This window comes from Crocuta crocuta, unplaced genomic scaffold (genome assembly GCF_008692635.1).
Source record: "Crocuta crocuta isolate KB4526 unplaced genomic scaffold, BGI_CrCroc_1.0 scaffold246, whole genome shotgun sequence".
NCBI classification, from domain to species: Eukaryota; Metazoa; Chordata; class Mammalia; order Carnivora; family Hyaenidae; genus Crocuta; species Crocuta crocuta.
In genome coordinates, this window is record NW_027531902.1 from 2711719 (window position 1) to 2733706 (window position 21988).

General features: G+C 44.9%; 1 protein-coding gene across 1 annotated transcript in view; it reads right to left on the reverse strand.

The window, feature by feature from the left end:
* The window catches only part of BABAM2 (BRISC and BRCA1 A complex member 2), a 397283-nt gene that overhangs the window by 11742 nt on the left and 363553 nt on the right, over window positions 1-21988 (reverse strand). The gene's annotated exons all lie outside the window — the stretch shown is intronic.

Sequence of the window (21988 nt, forward strand, 5' to 3'; positions counted from 1 at the left end):
GCAGGGCCCTGGCCCTGGGGGGCACACAGACACTTGGCTCCTGGAGCAGACAGCTGCATGCTAATTCTGGTCAGAGCTGGGTGGCTTCACTTTCGCAGTCATGGGCCAAGCCCTCCTTGACCTGCTCCTCCTCACTGCTAGCGCTCTGCAGCAACCGCAGCAAACTTTCTGCCTGGAGTTTGCTTTCCTTTCTGCTCAGAGCTGTAGTGGGGCATTAGCCAGCAGGCCAGACGTCTAGCACCTTTAATGACAATAATAATAATTTGCATTTATACAAGGTCTTTCATCGGGGAATCTTAAAGTATATCGCAAACAATAATTAATTCCCCTTTGCAACTCTGAGAGCCAGTTAAGTAGGAGCGCGTTTGCTTTGCAGGTAAAGGGAACTTTCTGGACCATGCAACATGCTGGAGCCCTCCCTCCCTACCCAAACCTACCCACCTGCCTTCCAGGCCTGGCATGAGCATCAGGCCCTCCCCAAAGCCTGCCGCTGCCAACCCCAGCCACGGCATGTGTTCGGCCTTCAGCTCCAATTGGGGAGCCGCTCATTTGGAACTAACCAGAGACACAGTGGAGATGATCTTAGGATCCTGAGCAAGGCGGGACTTGCCCTAACAGTACTTCTGAGGGGGGCGACCCTCCAGCGCTGGCCTGAACACCTTTTATGAGGGAGAGCTCATGACTTAAAGGCATGTCTAATAGTTACAATATTTTGCCTTATTCTAAACTGAAATCTATCCCGAGAACCTCCGCCCATGGGTGCTACTTGTGTCTTCTGGAACAAAACACCTGACCTAAAGTGTTTGGGGTTGCAGGGTGATGTCTCTTGTGTACACATCGCTGTCTGCCTCTGTGATCACCCGTGGGTGGAGCGGAGGTTTAGGGAGGCCTTGCAAACTGAATGGTGGGGGCGGCCCAGGCCTCCACCATGCACCCTGGGCCCAAGGTCAGCCTGCCTTCCTAAGCACTGTGGGCGGGAGTTGCCTGGTGCTGCTGGCTCTGGAGGGCTGGGTCTGCCCGGCTTTGAGCGCAGCCTTTTAGACTCCCTACCCCTGTGATGCAGACGCGGACGCCTCTGTGTTCGTGTGGGGGGCTGTACCTCAGTAACACAGAGGTCCTCTCATTTTCTGTCAAACGCTTGACAATCAATGACGATCCTTTCTTCCTACATCTATTAAGTCCAGAAAATAACTGCCAACTGCAGGGATTGGTTTCTGGAGACGAAGCCAAACAGTAACCTCACTAGTTTTTTTGTTTGTTTGTTTTTAACAATTCTTTGTCAGAATAAATAGCTGGTGCTAAACTTGAGAAAAGGATGCCTCAGTTGCTGAGCTGGGCACCTACATAAGGACAAGTGCTCCCTGATCCCCGTCCCCTCCAAGGTGTTAGAGGCAAGACAGGTCTCGGGATGGGGGCCAATGGAATCCTTTGCTAAGCTTTATTTCCGAAAGTTAGATCTCCTAGGGCAATCAACAACTCCCCTGAGTGATCTGTGTCCTTGCTGGTAGCTTTATGCCTAAAAAGACACCCACCCTCCCTTTGCCAGGAGTACACTGTTTGGGTGAGAGCTTTCTCCTGGGGCCTTACCATGGAAGGGGTCCTGAGCACGCGTCGAATGCTGTTGTTTTCCTAGAACCTGTGCCCTTGTGAGCATGAGGTGTGGCCTGTGGCCACAGAGCCTCATCCTGCCTTGCTTTCACATGATTCCCACTTTCTGGCCTACAAGCAAGAGTGATCCTTTTTGACTAGGATCTGGCCCTGAGTCATTGATCTGGGGGATATCTGCGAGAAGAAAAATCAGAGAGGTCAGAGAGGGAACAGACTGGTCTCATTCTGCGGCAAGGATTGCACCCCGTGACCACTCTTACTGCCCCAAGGGAAGAGCATGGACTTTGGAGCCAGAACTGAATTCAAATATGGGGCTGTCACTTAGTACCTGTGTGTCTCTGGGGAAGCCACATAACCATCCCGAGCCTCCATGTAGTTCCCGTAGGACTCACGTGGCTGCCTGGCACGTGGCAAGAACTTGAGCCATGTTCGTTTCCTTTCCTCCCGCCCTCTGCTCCCACCACACGGTTGCACAAACACACTCTAGGCAGCTCCTACTTCACTTTAAGAAACATCGATGCAACAGTTTCTGTTTATAAGAGGGTCTGAAATACCTGGGACTGTTGACTACATAGCGCCTGTACCTAGTCAGCATTTAATATTTGTTGAATAAGTAAATGAACTAACTTGATACTTGGTATTTTCCAGTTTGTGCTTTTAAAGTAATCTCAATTTGGAGTGCCCGGGTGGCTCAGTCGGTTAAGTGTCTGACTCTTGATTTCCACTCAGACCACAATCTCACGGTTTGTGGGATCGAGCCCTGCGTCGGGATCTGGGCTGGCCTGCTCGGGGTTCTATCTCTCCCTTTCTCTGCCCTCCCCTGCTCACGCTTTCTCTCAAAAATGAATAACACTAAAAAAAAAAACAAACAAACTTCATTTTAATGCAAGCAACAATCAAGTGTATGGAATAGATACCATTGCTCTATTCCCATTGGCTACATAAAGAAACAGACCTGGAGAGAAGAGTAACTGGCCCATGGTCAGCTGTGTGGTCAAGGCAGAGGGGAATCTGGACAGAAGCTAGTGGCCTGTGGTAGCAAGGTGCTTGCCCTGGAAGGTCTTCTGTGTCTTGTGTGCCCACAGGCTTAGAGCAGGAGGGGCATGGCTCTGGGGCACTCACGGTCCACTGGAAGGTTTACCCATAGTATCTGCAGCTAAAAGCGAGGGGTATCACAGCCTGGCGATTTGAAGTAGTAAGTTTTAAAAATCAGAAGCATTTTCTAGCTACAAGTTTTCTTTCTCTCAGGTCCCGGACCTCTGGTCCCAAGCTAACTACAGGGTTCTTCCCCAGTGCTGGCCTCTCTGGGCTCCCACTGCCCATCCCCGCAGGGAGTGGTGGCACTGATGCACACACCCAACCCACCCTCTTCCTACGGCATCCTTCTAGGGCATAGAGAGAAATGCCCTTGTACACAGGGCTCTGTTCCTTAGCATGGTGCTCTGCACACTTTAGGGGCTGAAAACACTGGCAAACTACATTTCCTTTTGTTCCCAGTAGCCTTTCAGAACCAAGGAAGGGGACAGGAAGTAGACATTAAGTTCTTGGCTACTGTGGGCTCCCAGCCTCTCTTCCGAACCCTCCAGCCTCTGAACTGCTAGGAGCCACTGCTAGATGCAGAATGAAAAGGGCAAGTTAGGAATCTTTCAAACTTTGCCCACACAGCTGGCCCAAATGCAATTCCCACTGTGAGCTGAGAGCTGGAAATCGTATCTGACCACAAAGCCATCTCACCCATGGAGAGTTCGTAACAACCCTCTGAAAACCACGCTGACAGCACACCCTCCGGAGGAGGGGTATCCCCGTGGAACGGCGTCACTGCGCACACTGGGCAACGCGTGACCCAATGCCTCGGGAGTGAGGTCGCTTCCCACCACTGTGAGCTTGTCTATTCTGGACCGCCTCACCCATTTCTTTGTGCTGCTAACATATCACCTGTGAGACATAACTCTGGAAAGTCATGTGCATTCCTGAAGTTGAGGGCCAGTTTCAGGTCAAGAGTTACCTAAGAAGAGCCAGAACATGGGCTCTCCAAGAGCAGCGCTTAATGAAGATCTGGATCTATGGTGCCTGCCAGGAAGGGACCGAGTCTCAGTGCCTCCGGCCGTGGGGCCCCTTTCTGCCAGGCCTGAGACTCTGAAACACACTTGCCCTGAGCACTGCTGGCAGGGACAGGTATTAATGGGTGCGCTAGGGGCCAGCCGAGGCTGCCGTGGTCTCAGAAACCAACGCCAAGCAGCGTTAATGTGCTGTTGGCCAGCAACGGCCCGCAGACTTCTAGGATACCAGGTATCAGGAGTGCACTTGGGAGTACAGCTTCTACTCTGCACCAAGGCATCCAGCCAAGCAAGCAGGTGGGGGCTGAAAGTTCACTCCTGCTCTACTTGTAAGCTGTGTGCTCCAGGGGCTATGTGCCCAGAGAAACAGACTGGCGTGCGTGCGTGCGTGCGTGTTTACCCAAAGCTATTAGTCAAACTCTGCTCTGAACCAACACAAAGGGGCCACCTTTTCTAGTCGGCACAAAAGTTCTTTATAGACCAGAGTGGCCCCGAGAGGAGAACCATTCATTTCTGTACTTTGGTTTCTCTATTGTGCATCTGGCACGTGCTTAGCGGATGCATGTCGCTAGGATCCAAATTTTATAAATTAGAATCTTGGGGCGCCTGGGTGGCTCAGTCGGTTAAACATCCAGCTCTTTGATTTCGACTCAGGTCATGATCTCACAGTTCATGAGTTTGAGCCCTCCACCAGGCTCTGTGCTGACAGCATGGAGTCGGCTTGGGATTCTCTGTCTCCCTCTCACTCTGCCCCTCCCCTGCTTACATGCTTTTTCTCTCTCTCTCTCAAAAATGAATAAACATTAGAAAAAAGGAAAGAATCTTGTTTGGACTGCTAATGGGGGAAGAAGATGTAGTTCTTTCCTTGTCTCTGAATTTTTTAAGGCATCTTGAATTTCTGTTCTTCTTACAATAGCCATCAACCTTTCCTACCGCTCCAGGCTATTCCCACCCCATCCTACAGCTCAGACTCAGGGACAAACACAGACAGAACACCGGTGAGGGGCGTTTGGGCAGCCACACGGGTTCTCAAGGCAGCATCTAGCTCCCTTTTACCGTCATGGTTATCAAGATGGCTAATCTGTTTTCACTTCCATGGGGTACAAATGGCCCACCTTGAACCACGCCACTGAATGCGGTCAGACCTACAGCTGGGGTGTCTCTTTTCTAAAACTGGTGAACACCGTGGGTGCCAGAGACATCAGACCAATAAACAAACTCAGATATGTAGCAAAATGAACTGTAAAAATAAGCAGAGTAAGTCCCCATCCTATGTAGATTTCAACAATCTCAAAGCATGCTTTTACCTACTACAGGGAAGAGAACTAACGCTTTTAGTTACTTCAGGAGCTCATGCTATAAAAGCACTGCCTGTCACAAGTTCAAAAGTCATAGGAAGTTGGATTTGAAAGCCCTAAAGATCATCTAGTCTAGGCATCAGCAAATTTTTTCTGTAAAGGGCCAGACAGTAAATTGTTTTGTAGGCCAAAACTCTGTCTCTACAATCTGACTCTGCCCTTGCAGTGATAGCAGCCCCGGGATGACATGCAAAGGAATGGGTGTGGCTGTGTTCCAATAAAACTTTATTTGTGAAAACAGACAGCTGGCTGTTGTTTGCCAATTCTTATTCTAGTCCCACCCCTGTATTTTCAGAGGAGGAGTGACATGACTCCTTCACAGTCACAGGACCCACCCAAGACCATCCAAGACTGAGACCTACATGGTTTGCAGGGAGGAACAGAGATACTGTTGCAAGCCTTAGAGTCACCAGCATGAAAGAACAAACTAGCCCCTGCGGTAACTGGAGAATTTGACTCTCACATTTACCTCCAAAGAGGACCAAAATGCAAGTGGAAATCACAGGTTAAAGTCTAACAGGACTGGGAAAGACAACCCACATATCAAGCTTGGCTTGCAGAGAGGTAACCATTGGTTATAGCCTCCTAAGTATATGTTGCTGAGGTTCATTCATCAGTGAGACTCAGGCCCAGTTTTGAAATGTCTCTGGTGAAGGGCTGGAAANAAAAAGGGAAAAAAGGACCCGTGAAGCCACTGGCACTGTCTGCGAACAATACGAGAAGAAAACAGCATATTCATTTTTTCCAGGCAGCAGCTAGGCAAACCTCTAACAGTACATAAATGGTCAGAGAGGGCAAACCCTCTCGTCCAGGACTTGAGAACAGGTTGTTTTGGCTGTCAAGCATTTTCAAAACAAGTTTTCTTGGTCTCATGACAGGTTGTGGCAAGAACAAGAAAATAAAAAGCGTGGAAGATCCCATGATCCCTGCTCCGGGCTTCCACGTGGGCAAGCTCGGCCTGCACGGTCAGGTTTGCTTTTAGAGCGTGCAGATAAAGCTAGTCTTAGGGCTAATACCACCTCACCAGTGATACCATTTAATAAAGAGATTCCTCTAAGAACTCTCTGGCAGCTGGATAATCATTCTAGTCTGGGAGGAATAGGTCAAAGTCACTCTTAAGCCCAAGGGTGCTGTTCTGCTCAAACCCACGCCCTGCGTTGTTTTAAATTTCACCTCATGTTACGTGGACAAATTATTCTTCTGAAATGGAGGTTAAAAGCCATCTGCTCTAAGGTGGATTTTTCCATCTCAACTACAGAACACTGGCCGGGGTGGGGCAAAGAGATCAGTAAGGAGGCACCAATGGGGAGAGCCAAGATCAAGCTGGCCTACAAAAGTGCCATTAACTCCCTACCAGCAGTGATCTTGCTCTGAGGGGCTTAAACTCAAGGAGAGGATGGGTCAAGCATAAAGCTGGGTACGGCGGCACCAAAGGACACACAGCCAGATGGAGACCTGGAGACGATTATTATCAAGTACCCAGAGCAAATGTTTAACTAAACAAGTGTGCTGGGACTTTTTACATCCCCTCAATTATTATTGAAGAGCCCAGGATAGTAGACCCAGACTTAAGTTCAGACTCAAATTCTGAATATTTGTGTGGCCTTGGGCTTCCCTTCTTGGGTCTTCTTTGTTTCACTTTCAAAGCCAGGCAGCTGGATTGCCTTCCAGCTCCAAAGCTGTGATCCTCAGACTCACCAGAGCAGGGAGTATTTGGTCAGTTACCATCACACCTGCCATGGCTATCTCGAGTCACACCACAAGGGACAGCTGAGGGTCCCACTTTTAGCAATGCTCCTGGAATAAAAACTCTGTGAAAGAGGGCTGACTCTTATTTGGTGAGACAAGTTATCAGACCACAGAGGCGCTCTTCATTCAGCCAACTGTCCTCGAGAATGTTCTGAAGAAAGAGGGTGGGAATATGAGAAGACTGGTCCAAGACGCCCTTCCCCACATCACCCCTACTCCAACTCCCAGGGACACCCATCAACATTTGACATTCCTTCTACCCAGGAAGCGACTTGAGGGCACTGCCTACAGCCTGCTGTGTGAGCCTACACTACCCCAGAGAGGAGCTTAGAAGACCAGTGAGTTCCTTTCCCCTAATAAGGCACACAGCCTATTCTGATTGGTTCTTGGGCTGTCCCTCCACACACGATGGCCAATGGAATTTAAATTTCAGATAAACAACAAATAACTTTTTAGTTTAAGTGTGTCTTAAATATTGCACAGGATCCACTTATACTAAATTATTTGGTCTGTGAAAGCCCTGGGCACTGAAGTGGCAAAGAAGGGGCAAAGACCTAAGATAAATAGTCCTTTACAGGGCTCCTCCCGGAATGTGACCACAGAGCTTAGGGTCTACTGCCTTTGTTACTGTTTCCAAGGCCAAGAAGGATCTATTAGGACTTACACATCTACACCAAGGCAGACCACTGTACAAAAGGTTAAATGTGTAGGATGGTTAATAACAATGGCTATCATTAGGTGAACACAACAATATTCTAGCCATCCTATAATCAGTCTCCCATTTAACATTCACAATCTTCTATGAGAGGGGACTGTTACCCCTAATGTACAGAGGAGAAAACCAACATCTATAGAGATCAGGAAATACTACTACACAGTGGCAGAACCAGGATTTGAATTCTGGGGCGTCTGATTCCAGAGCCCATGATTCTTCTACCCTGCAGAACTCTGCTACCTGCCTCTTCTCCTTCGTTCTCTCCTGCCTCATGTACTGCTACCCTCTTCAGTGTATACGGGCTGATCCCGAACCCCCATGCTTCCGGTCTCTGGGCAGTCTGTTCCCTCCGGCAGGAATGGCCTCCCTTTATTCCATCGTTATCCATACTCCAATGTCAGCCTCCTTGGTCTTGGGAAACAGACCTCAATTCCTCTCCTACTGCATTCTACCTGCATGTTGCACATGCTGCTGCCTTATAAGAAAGCTATTTATGTAGAATTTCTATTTTACCTCTGGTTCAGTAAAGGCAGGGACTGTGTCCCACACATTGCTTATCATGGTGCCTGATATCTACTTTGAGTTCAGTAAATATTTGCTGAATGAGTGAATGGATGGATGAATGAATGAATGAATCAAAGGGTGCTGGTGATCTGGAGAGAACCGACTCAGAGTATCTGCCACTATAAATCCACACTGGGGCATGCCAAACCTGAGTGTCAGCCAACGCTGACAGCCCAGAGACTCTGCAGTTCTAAACAGAATGCTGAGCTCAGTTGCCTGGCAGATTTGGGAGAACTCCGGTAACTAATCTGAGGAAGAGAGGCGGGGCAGTATAAGAGAGCAGAATGCAGTCTAAAAGTCAGGAAACCCGAGGCAAAGTCTCAGTTCCCATGCTATGTTACCCTATGACCTTGGATGAGTCATTTTCACTTTGCAGGGCCTCACTTCATAATCTGTAAACTGGGTATAATGGCAGTATTGATCTTACAGGGTTGTTATGAGAATTATAGGAATTAACATATATGAAGCCTTTGGAGCTATGCTGGGACAGTATAAGCAATCAGTACACATTTATCATCATCATCATCATCATCATCGTCGTCGTCGTCATCATCATCTGTAAGATGATCAGGAGAGACTGGGTGATCCGCTATCATTTATCCTGAAACAACAGTCACGCGTTTACATATATTTTCTTGTAAATTTCACTTTTCTGGACTAGAATAATGAACATTTCAAGATTATCTTGTCCTTGAAATAATCAATAATGGAAAATTCTGGTCTCCCAAATTTTGATTTTTGATTTGTCAAAGAGCAACAGAGCTTCCTGCTTTGCAAGTCTGACTCATGCTCAGTGTGCTAAGTAGTTAATGCCATGGGTGGCCCCGCTGTCAGAATGGAATCTCAACCAGTGATGAACCACTCCAAGATTGATCAGCAGGCTTTGCAGCTGGGGCTCTTCAAACTGGGTGTGTTGTGTGTCTCTTGTGCTTTGCACATACTCTCTCTATATATATCTATAACCCCTAAGTGTTTGCTTAATGAAGTACTAGCAATAACTGAACTCCAGAAACCACTGTTACACTGGATTCCTACAATCACGACTGCTCAGAAGCCTGCTCTCCTGACAGCCACAGCATCGCTACCTGGCACCCCAGCCCTGACCATCCAGGGCACACAAGGAGACAAACCACTTCTCCTGAGAAGTGACTCTGGATGAAGGACAACCCGAGATCACTGATGCAGCTTCACTTCTGCTTTCTCAGCTTCCATTTTCCATTAGGCATGACTAAGTGCCAGGCGTTCTGTCTGTCTGGGAAGATAAGAGTCACTGGAATTTTTCATCCTCTTCTCCATGTGCAGCCTTCCTGCTAGTTTGGAGGCTGTGAGGCAGCATCTATTCTTTGGCCCACTCCATTATGACACCCCTTTTCTTCTTCTGATTCTAGTGATAAGTTCGGCCATATTTACTTTCCCTTAAAGGTACTCAGTGCCAGGTCTTTATACTCCCAGAAGAGCTATTTCTGCTCAAGAATACCTTGGGCTTTCTGGGGTGCCAGGATGGCTCAGCTGATTAAGTGTCTGGCTTCGGCTCAAGTCATGATCTCATGGTTCTTGAATTTGAGCCCCTCATCAGGCTCTATGCTGAAAGCTCAGAGCCTGGAGCCTGCTTCAGATTCTGTGTCCCCCTCTCTCTGACCCTCTCCTGCTCATGCTCTGTCTCTCTCAAAAATAAATAAACCTTAGAAAAAACAACAACAACAACAACAACAAAAGAATACCCTGGGCTTTTCCCATGGCCACAGCATCCCTCAGCCCCAGGTGAGCCGCAAGGAAGGCCAGGCCACACATGGGGTAGGTGGCTGGGGGTGCATGCAGGCATGCTAAGCTCCAGCCCTTGATGTCACTGTACGGCTCCCATGAGCAAGGGAGCAGGAAACAGGCAGAGTAAAGGCAGGAGGTCAGAGGTGTCTTGGGGCACAGCATTCTAATCATGGTACTGTATGGTCTTGTACAACTGCTTCCAGGAAACGAGACGGTAACCTGAACTGCCGAGTCTATGCCCATTGTTGTGCTAAGCGTTTTATACCAATCATTTCATTTAATTCCCAGCATAGTGGTTAAGGCCTACCCTACTCAACCTTAGCTGTATGAGACGGTTCTAAGCGTCCTTCCAAGCTCTGCGTCCCGAGACAGGTCCCCACTGTCATGCCTACCTTCCTGGATACATCTCTGCTTGGCCACCCGACTCTGCACCATCACTGGTGATTTTGCCAGTCTCTGAACAGTGGTAACCGCCCCATTATCTGCTCCTTGTTTCTGCTCACCTGTATAAAGCTGCTACTTCAACAAGTCCTGAGTCTTACTCATTTTCACGGGTGGCCGAGGGATCTGACAACAAACAAGACAGAATCCCATTTCAGAAGAAACAAGGCCTCTGTCATTATTGAGGTGCCCAGAGTGGATGGTCCTGACTATTCTTTGCTGCTTCCCTTTTTTTCTAGAACTCATGCCTTAATGCGAAGTGATAGAAACAAGCAGCTTGGCCTCCCTGCCTTGGCTGGACTCCACATCACACATGACAGCCCTGAGCAGCCCTGGCGGCACCTGTCAGAAACCAACACACACATCTGAACAGTCAGGCCTAATTCCCAAGGAGCTGTTTTAACTTGACATCTGAAAATGTATTACATCTAGAAGTATTTTACTGGGTGTGTGTTCAGGGCATATGTGTGCACGTTCTGCAACTGAAGTGTTCTATAAATACCAGATATGGGTTGTACAAAAAAGCATCACGTACAGAGCATACTTAATTCCATTTAGTAATGTTTTCAATTTGTGTCTGACCTCTGGCAACAGAGATGGAATTTTCTCAACATGAATAAAAAAGTATGCTGAGCTACTTTACGCACAATTTTTTACTTAAAATCCCCGAACTATACAGGAACTTAGTGATCATTGGTTACCAGCCCAGTGCTTTTCGATGAGGGTACTGAGACCAAGGTGAAGTTTCCTTCCCAAGATCACACATATAATTAATAATAGTGGCCAGAGGAGACCCAGATCTCCTAGCTCCCAGGCCACTCTTTGCATGGTCTTTCCTTACTGTTGCATTTCTTCTTCCAACAGTTCAAAGGCAACTCTGATTCTAGTGCTAAGTGTATGTTTTTACTTTGATACACTATAAGAATCCCAAACTAATTCCCCTCTCCTCCTTTCAGCTCTGTAAGGTATCTATTCTTCTGAGGAAGAAAATATATGGCCAGCTACCTTCACAAACAAGAAGGTAGCTGTCCTTAGTGACCAGATTTTCACAATGGCTGGGAGGGATCATCAGAATCCTCGCCTGAGCGCTTAGTAGCTTTCTAACAGTACAACCAAGTTCACTTCCATGACAAAGACGTACTGATCTTCCAGCTTCTCCACTCATGTGCAGTTTCTTCTGGCTTACACGACTGAGACTAGAAAGTAAACCCTAATCCTGTTTTCTACTGAGAAAGCAGGATGGCAGGGTGGATGGGAAGGCGGTGGGGGTCAGTCCTTAAAGCAGACCTCAGAACGGCCAATGAGAGGAATCAAAAGCAGCCAGGGACACAGATACAGGGCCTATAAAAGATGGTCTGAGGGGTCCTGCGCGAGGGGAGTGAGGAGGCTGAGCTGGGCTGTAAATGCTCTGTGCCTGGTACGGCCTGGTCCGTGCAGGCTGGAAGGGTGGTAAAACAGCTCAGTCGGGATGAGGGCTGTATTAGCAGTAATTGATGACCAGGCTTTTTAAAGGAGCTTATCATTTCACAGCAACAGATGTTAGGTTTTAACAAATAACATGTTCTCTCTGACCTACGCAATTTGGAGAGGATGCCTGGACGGCAGGCAGATCTGGATTTCTCCCCATCTCCGTTGCTCTCTCTTCTGAAAGGAAAAACAAACCAAATCCCTTGAAGATACTTTTCAAAATGATTCTCTTTGAGAGTTCAAGGATCCAGTAATTCCATGTTATTTATTTGCTTTACTCTTCTCTTCACAGCTCCTATATTTCTAAACCCCTGGAGGGACAGGCACGCTCGCCCACTCAGAGCCCAGGGTATGTGGGTGAGAGGAAGGCTCGGGGACCCCGGCCTTCCCCGGGTCCAGCCTGGCTCTGTTCCTGTCCTCCCAGGGCACTCAGAGGGCCCAAGCCGTGCTGACTGGGCCAGAAAATTCCCTCTTCTCTCCAGAGGGGAGTTCAGCTCAGATGAGGCTGGGTTTGGGATTTTTTGAAGGGCATTCTTCCTAGGGAACTAGGCAAAATAAAATAATAAAGAAAACCCATGAATCATAGCAGCATTGGAACTGCACGTTCTATCAGGCGCCCCTTCCTGAGCCCAGACCTGGTAGCTTTGCCTGCCTCAGTGCCCTCCCTTCTGCCAATGACTTTTCCCGCCCAGAGTGGCTCACTTCTGCAGTTGTTCGCCCTTACAAAGGGGACGTAGGGGTGAGCAATCACACCTGGCCACAACCCTTGTTGGTCATCCCCTACCCTTGGGTGCAGATGGGGGTTCCAGAAATACAGCTACAAACAGGAGGAGGGATGGGGGCCCAGGGAGGCAGAGGGGAGAAGGGAAGGTAGTGGTCCAGGGAGAGGGAAGGCGGCAAAGTCCCCATCAGGGTTTTCTGTAACCCTGATGGGTATCACAGGTCAGGGTATCCCTCTGGCCAGCAGACCAGGCAAGGGGCTGCAGAGAGAGGCCTGACTCTGCGATGAAATCTGAATAGGAACAAAGCATAATCTGAGCTGCCTTAAGGAGCTACTCACAAGGAAGCAAATGAGTGAGTGATTAATTTCTGGAAAGACCAACACATAACAGGCTGACATTATAACCACTTACACTTCATCAACACCCCTGCCCGAGCTCTCCCCTGGTCCCAAAGAATTCTCAGGCCTCAGGGCTCCTGCAACCACATTGGGCACTAACTACCCTCTTTGAACTGGGGTTTCCACACTGAGCTCCCAGGCATCTGAGGGATCCGAAGGGGCCTCAGAGCCTCAGTAAGGGTGAGGATGGGAAGCAAATCAGGTGGGGACATCTAGTCCCCTTCTCTTGAATCAAGAAGAGGAGATCCATTTTTATTGGGTTTATTTAGAGGACTGATGCCCAAGACTGAATGAAGCGTTTGGCAGCTAATGACAAGTTAGGAGAAAACTGTGTCTTTGGAAATACATAGGTATTAACAGTGAAAGATAACTGAGGTAGTCCAGAATGTACAATTTTTTAAAAGCCCTTGAAAGAGAAAATTATTCTGCAAAGACAACTGGATGACAAATAATAAAAGTATGCACCGTGAAGAACATATGGGGAATTACGGACTGCGTTGGGAGCATTTGGATAGGTTTCTAAATAAGAAAACAACATCTCTCTGACCTTGAGGCAAGAAGGGAAACAACAAATGGTTTTAGGAGGTTCATGAATTACTCCCATGTGTTGACTGAGAAGCTATTTTTTGAAATATTCTTTAAGTGGTTCCATTTATATAACAGATTTTCTTTGGGACAAGCCATCGCAGTGGATGGTTTGGGGTTAAATCCTATTCTAAGAAACTACTTAGGCTTCTAGGATCAACCTGATGTTTTGCACAATGAAGCTCACGGAAAACTCACTCTACCTACTCACAGATTTATCAGACTAGAAAGGATTATAAAAAAAGTCATCTGATTCATTCATCTAGACAGATCTAAAGCTACATACAAGATACCAACGTAGGTAACTAGTAAGTTAAGTGCTTTGTTTTGTCTTTTTAAGTGATAGTTGGTTTTATGTAGATTAAACAACTGAAGTACGGATTTTTCCAATTTACTAAGCTGGCTGGGCTGGCGCCAAGAAGACACAGCCATAGATGATGATGTGCATAGATGGGGCAGCCTAGAATCTTAAGAATTTCTGGCCAAGTCATTGAAGTCAGGGGACTGTTTAGTTTGGTGCAATGCTGACTCTGCTATCCTCTGATTAAAAGTCTTTTTCCTTCCAGGGATATTGACATTAATAGTGAACATCGACTGAATGCTCACGACATGCCAGACCCGACGCGGGACAATTCACCTATGCTACCCCATGTGGGAAGCAGAATTCCACGATGGCCCCTGAGATTTCTCACCCCACCCTGAGATTTCTCAAGGTCATGATCTCGCGGTCCCGTATAATAATCCCCAGGACTGTGAAAATGGTGGATTTCATTTCTATAATTGGGATTGTTAGGAATCATGAACAGAGGACTTTAAGAAAGGGAGATTAACAGCAGGACTCACCTAATCAAACAAACCCTTTAAATTATCTGAGTCTAGAAGTCAGTGACACCAAAGTCAGAGATTAGAAACAGGAGAATGTGATGCACCTGCTGACTTGATGGTGTGGAGGGCCATATGGCAGGAGCTGGCCTCCAGCTGACAGCCCGTAAGGCAACCGGTACCTCAGTCCTACAACCACAAGGAACTGAACTCTGCCAACAACCTGAATGAGCTTGGAAGAGGCCCTGGGCCTCAGATGAGAAAACAGCTCCAGCAACACCTTGACTTGAGTCATTTGGGACCCTGAAAAGAGACTCAGGAAGGTTGTACCAGACTCCTCATCCATAGAAACTATGAGATAATAATTTGTGCTGTTTTAAGCTGCTAAGTGTGTGGTAATCTGTTAATTAATAATAGAAAACCATACACACCATTTGATACTCATAATCACCCTCTAAAACTAGCTTCCCCATTTGAAAGATAAGGAGACAGACTTCAGGGAGATTATGAATTTGCCTAACGTTACACAGATAGTGAGTGGCGGAGACAGGTTTCAACCCAGCTGTCCTGACTTTAGGGTCAGTGCTCTTAATTGCCACATGCATTTCCTCTCTGTATTTATCTTATTCAAGTGCCAGACCTCTGAGGCAGGGGCTCAGACAAGTGGTAAAGAGAAAGGGGGAACTGTATCTGTTTGCCTGGGAACAGATGTACAGGAAGTCAGAGGCCCTGTGTTGAGTAGGGTCCTACTAGAAGCTAGCTGTGTGCCCTTAGGAAAATCACTTAGTCACTCTGAGCCTAAGTTTCTTTATCTGCATGAAGGACAGTGACGATTTCTACACTGTACCCCTCACAAGGCTAAAATGATGATCCTACGTGGCCAACAGACACATGAAACGATGCTCAGCATCCCTCCTCATCAGGGAAATACAAATCAAAACCACACTGAGATACCACCTCACGCCAGTCAGAGTGGCTAAAATGAGCAAATCAGAGAACTCTAGATGCTGGCGAGGATGTGGAGAAACGGGCACCCTCCTACACTGTTGGTGGGAATGTAAACTGGTACAGCCCCTCTGGAAAACAGTGTGGAGGTTCCTCAGGAAACTAACAATAGAACTCCCCTAGGACCCAGCAATAGCACTGCTAGGAATTTACCCAAGGGATACAGAAATGCTGATGCATAGGAGCACATGTACCCCAATGTTCATAGCAGCACTCTCCACAATAGCTAAAACATGGAAAGAGCCTAAGTGTCCATCAACAGATGAATGGATCAAGAAGATGTGGTTTATCTATACCATGGAATACTACATGGCAATGAGAAACAATGAAATCTGGCCATGTGTAGCCACATGGATGGACCTTGAGGGTGTTATGCTGAGCGAAATAAGTCAGGCAGAGAAGGACAAATATCATATGTTTGCACGTATAGGAGGATTAGGAGGAACTTGACGGAGGAACAAGGGGGAGAAGAAGGGCGGAAATGGTGGGGGAAAGGGAGAGAGGCAAACCATGAGAGACTCTTGAATGCTGACAAAAACTGAGGACTGATGGATGTGGGGGGGAGGGGGGGAGGGGCATGGAGGAGGGCACTTTGGGGATGAGCACTGAGTGTTATGTGGAAACTAATTTGACAATAAACTATTTGTAAAAAAAAATAAAAAATAAAAAAATAAAATGATGATCCTACGTAGGTGCATGGGGGTGCACTGAAAATGGTGAGGTCCACACACAGGGCAGGCAAAGGTGCCTGGATGTCATGCAGGTATAGCTGTGACTTAAGCTTCCATCCTAAGAAGCTTGAAAAAGAAAAACAAATTAAACTGAAAATAAACACAGAAATAGTAAAGATAAAAGCATAAATTAATAAAATAAATAGCTTTCTTTGGAAAGGTCAGTAAAACTGATAAACCTCTAGCTAGACTGTTTTCAGAAAAGGGGAGAGAAAAAATAGAGCCTTTCACTATAAGGATGAAGAAGTTCTGTCACTAGAGCCCACAGATACTGAAAGAAAAATGAGGGAATATTATCAATAATCTCATGCCAATCATTTCAACAACTTAAGACAACATGCTTAAAGAAAACACTACTTGCGGGGCACCTGGGTGGCTTAGTTGGTTGGGTGTCCGACTTTCGCTTAGGTCATGATCTCGCGGTTCGTGGGTTCGAGCCCCGCGTCGGGCTCTGTGCTGACTGCCGGCTCAGAGCCTGGAGCCTGTTTCAATCTGTGACTCCCTCTCTCTCTGACCCTCCCCTGCTCATGCTGTCTCTCTCTCTCTCTCCTAGAAATAAGTAAAACATAAAAAAAAAAAGAAAACACTACTTGCTAAAACCAACACAAGAAATAAAATGATGAATATCCTTATATTTAGTGAAGATTTCTTTGAATTTCTTCCCATAAATAAAACTCTACTAAAATTAAAAAAAAAAATAGTTTCAAACCTACACAAAGTCTTCCAGAAAACCAAGGTGGAAGGAAAAGTTGCCGGTTCATTTTATGAAGCCAGCATGGTGCTTTTATCAAAATCTGACAAGGACAACACAAGAAATTTCAGATCAATATCACTCATGAACGTGTAAAAAATTTTTGATACACTGTTAGCAAATCAAATCTAATAATATAAAAAAGGATAAAATATGACTGAGAAGGCTTATTGATCCCTGGAATGCAAGGTTGGTCCAATATTCAAAAACTAACTAAGGTAATTTATCACTTTAATAGAATAAAGTAAACCATAGAATTACGCCAATAGATACAGAAAAAGCATTCTACAGAATTCAACACTCATGCATGATAAAAGCTCTTAGCAAAGTGGGAATATAAGAGAACTTCTTCAATCTGGTAGCGATATCTATGTAAAACATACCGCTAACATCAACCTTAATGTGGAAACACAAGGCCAGATGTCTGATCTTCCTATTGGACCCAGCCAGTGCAATTAGGTAAGAAAAAGAGATTTAAAACCATAAAAATTACAAAGATTGGAAATAAAAAGAAAAGCAGTAAGAAATGATATGATTGTTTATGTAAAAAATGCTAAGAAAACTACAAAAAAGCTACTAGAGTTTAGTAGTAATTGTGAATTCAGCAATGTTACAGGACACCAGGCCAACACAGAAAAAGTGTTTATAGTCCTATATACTAGCAATAAGGCAAAACTAAAATATAAAAAAACTATCATTTGCTATAAAAGCAAAATCACTAAAAACTATGCAAGACTTCTACACTGAAATCTCAAAACACTTTTCAGAAAAATTAAAGAAGACCTAAATAAAACCCCGTTCATTGACTGAAAGATTCAATATTGCTAAAATGTCAATTTTCCCCTGGTTGATCTATAGATTTAATGCCATCTCAACCAAAATCTCAGTGGTGTTTTTTTTTTTTTTTGAGGGGAAATTGGAGTTGGAATTGGCAAACTAATTCTAAAATGTATATGGAAATGCAAAGAACCCAGAATAGCCAAAACAATTTTCGAAAAGAACAAAGTTGAAGAATTTACATTTCTGGATTTTAAGAAATATTGGTATTGATATCCAAATAGAAAAACAGACCAATGAAAGAGAACAGAGTATCCAGAAATAGACCCACTCATATATAGTCAATTTATTCTGACAAAAGCATGAAGATGATTCAACAGAGAAAGAAAAGTTTTTTTCAACACACGTTGCTGGACTACCTGGGTGTATATACACAGTTAACTTCAGCCTTTACCTCATACCATACACAGAAATTAATTTGAGATGAGATGGAGCAGAGACCTAAATATCAAGCCAAAACGAAAGCTGAGAAAAAAATGTAGAAGAATCTCTTCATGACCTTGTGGTAGACAAATAATTATGAGGCTACGAAAAGCATTCACATAAAAAGAAAACACTAATAAAATAAGTTTCATTAAAAATAAAAATTTTCTGGTCATCGGGGCGCCTGGGTGGCTCAGTCGGTTGAACGTCTGACTTTGGCTCAGGTCATGATCTCCAGGTCTGTGGGTTCGAGCCCCGCATCGGGCTCTGTGCTGACAGCTCAGAGTCTGGAGCCTGCTTTGGATTCTGTGTTTCCCTCTCTCTCTTCCCCTCCCTTCCTTGTGCTCTGTTTCTCACTGATTCTCAAAAATAAATAAACATTAAAAAAATTGTTTTCTGGTCATCAAAAGACATCGTTAAGAAAATGAGAAAGCAAGCCACAAAGATTAGGAGAAAATACTTATAATACATAAATCTGACAAATATATAAGTAACTCTTAAAAACTCAATAATAAAAAGACCAACAACCCAATTAAATATAGGCCAAATTTGAATAGATGCTGCTTAAAGGAAGATATACCAATAAGCACATGAAAAGATGATCAACACCATTAATCATCAGGAAATCAAGATTAAAAATACACAATGAAATCTCATTTCATCCCCTCTGGAAAAGCTAAAATTGAAAAGACTGACAATACCAAGTGTCAGAGAGGATATGGAACCTGGAAGGCTGTATATTGCCAGAGGGAGTGTGAACTGGTATAAAGACTTCATAAAAAATGTCAGTTTTCTATAAAATTAATCATACACATACTCCCAATCCCAGTTATTTACTCACAGAATTGAAACCATATGTCTATAAAAAGGCTTATATAATAATGTTTTTAGCAGCTTAATTCCTCAAGTCCCCAAACTGGAAACAACCCAAATATACATATGCAGATGAATGGATTAATAAATTATGATATATTTCTATAATGGAAATTCCTCAGCAGTAAAAAAAGGAATGCCATAACAGATAAATCCAAAATAATTATGCGGAACACAAGAAAAATCCACAAAAGGGTATAACCTGTATTATTCCATTTATATGAAGTATCTAGAAAAGAAAAAACTAAGACATGTTTTAGATAGAAATCAGTTTGTTCTGGGGATGAGGAGACTAATTGGAAAGGACAGAAGGTAACTTTGTCAAAACTCCATCAAAAGATAGACTTAAATCTGTCTACTTCATTGCATGTAAATGACACTGTATGCAAATGACACTACAATAAATATCTTTGAAAAGATATATAGAAAAGCCCCTGCCTTCAAAGAACTCACAATGTAACAAAATGAAACAATACAAAGATGTGAAAAATCAAAGAATGACACAAAAGAGATTTCACATCAGTACACCTGGCCCCTGACTTACAATGGTTCCGCTTAACAATTTTTTGACTTTACGACGGTGCAAAAGCAAGATGCATTCAGTAGAAACCATACTTTTGAATTCTGAATTTTGATCTCTTCTCAGGCTAGTGACAGGTAGTAAGATTCCTGTGATGCTGGGCAGAGGCAGTGAGCTGCAGCACCGAGTCCACCCCTCGATCACAAAGGTATGAGCATTCTGTACTCATAGAACTGTGTTGTCTTTCACTTTCAGTACAGTATTCAGTAAATTATGTGATATAGTCAATACTTTATTATGAAATAAGCTTTGTGTTTGATGATCTTGCCCAACTGTGGCTAATGTAAGCGTCCTGAGCACACTGAAGGGCTGGGCTAAGTTAGGATGTCGCGTAGGTTAGGTGTAGTAAATGCATTTTCTATTTACAAGTGATATTTTCAACTATAACGATGGGTTTATAGGGACATGACCCTTTCATAAGTTGAGGAAGATCTGTACACGACCAACAGTCAACTGAGACTAGGAAGAAGGGAAGAAGCTGCCTGCACATTAGCACGGACGGGAGAACCACAGGGAAGAACACTGAAGGATCTGAAGGGGCAGGAAGACGAAGGGGGGAAGGAGTGAGCAGAGGCACCTAGGGACAAAGCAGAAGCTAAACACAGGAGTCTTTCATATGTCCACTCACTGACCCTTCATATCAGGTCCATCCAATAGGGAGGAGTACAGTCTTATTTTACAGGATGAAGTTCAGAAAGATTAATGGCCCTGCCCAAGGCCACAGAGCTTATTCGATTAGAACTTGTGATAGGAGCTGGGCATGCATGACCCCAAAGCCTCTGCTCGGTCATTAGAGGGCATGTTTCTTGTGAGGACAGAATTTGCCAGACAGCCATGCGCAAGAAGCACATGTCGTAGGAAAAGCTCGGGTTCATGCCAAAAAGCGTCCTTTCTGAGTTCACATGTTTAGAACTTTGCTCTACAGGAGGGAATAAACAGCTGACTCCGCTCAGAAGGCTCTACTGCTGTTCATAAACCGTGAGAGTGTTTATGTCATGGGCAGAGTTCTCCAAGTGAATTATAGCCTTTTACGCACTGAGCACATACAATATTTTCAGAGGATAAAGAAACAGGGCGTCGAAGGAATGCTGCAGTTGACCTTTCTCTCTTTCTGTCCTTTCTCTCCAACTTTCTCCACCAATCTTAGGCCTATCCTGCAGGAGAATTCTCTGATTGTGTTTATCCATTACCTGCCTCTGTGACACAACCCAGGAAAGTTACTCACTTCAATTTAAGAAGAGAACTTGTAAACTATTTCTTCCTCCTAGCATGAGCGGCTGGCTTTCTCTTTTATTACATTTAAAATGAATCCATCTTCACTACAGTAGAAAGCAGATTTTTTTTTTAACATTACTTCAGATGTTTTCTTCAGACTGGTGTTAACGTAAAGCAAATGTCTCTTGCATCTCTGAACCGATCTGTTAAGATAAACAGGCTTCACTTACGATATTCCTATACTGAAATCACAGGCTTGTGCTCTGCAACGCCTTAAAGACTCAATTCATGCTAAAATGTCTAGTTAAGACACACACACACACACACACACACACACACACACACACACAGCTTTGCCATGGAAACCACAAGGACACGTCTGGTTCAGACTCCATAGCGCACACCACAAATAACAGCCCATCTTCTAAGGGCAGCTTTTTTATATACACAGGGAAAGCCCAGACAACTAAACAATCACAATACCTCAAACATAAAACTCACTTTTTAATCCCTTTCTTCAAGTCTATTTCAAGATCCCAAAGTCTCCATGATTGTTCTCAGGTACATTTGAGTATGTTTGTTATTTTCCTTAAACAGAATTTCAGACTTGTACATCATGGATAAAAAGGGAAAATACAGGGAGAGAGGGCACCCTAAAGTTTCAGATAACAATTCTGGATTCCATATATGCGTCTGGGAAGGTGTGTGTTTTTACAGAAAACGGCCCTGTCATTATTTAACAGAGCCCAATCCTGATTAGGCAGCGGCTTTTTACTACAGAAAGTACAGGAGATGCCAGCAGGTACCCGGGGAGGATGTCGGGGAGCGGGGGCAAGAGCAACAAGTCCTAGTAATCGAGAACACTCTAGGTCTGGAAGGCCAGGTTTCGTCAGTACTTAAAACTGTCAGAAGTCTGGAATGATAAAGGCTTTGACCTCTCCTGCTGGGCTACAAATTCCATGAAGATGTGGACAACTTCCAATGTGTTTAACACTGTGTCCCCGGCATGGAGCTCACTGCCTGGAACATGGGAGATGTTCAATAAACACTGAACGAGTGAATGAAAAGGATGCTTAATACATATTCTTCATTTGTGTGATTCTATGAATTTCATCACAGGTACGATCATATGGTTCAGAGTGAGTGATGAAGGTAATAACCACCTGCCACTCTAACCACGGATTTATTTTCGGAAACTATGATTTCGATCCACTGTTGCTTCAGTCTAGGAGGTCATGGTTCAAGAAGACTGGGGTTCCAGATACTAACGCCTTACCCACAAGGAACACCCAACATACTTCTACATTTACGGATTCCATACGA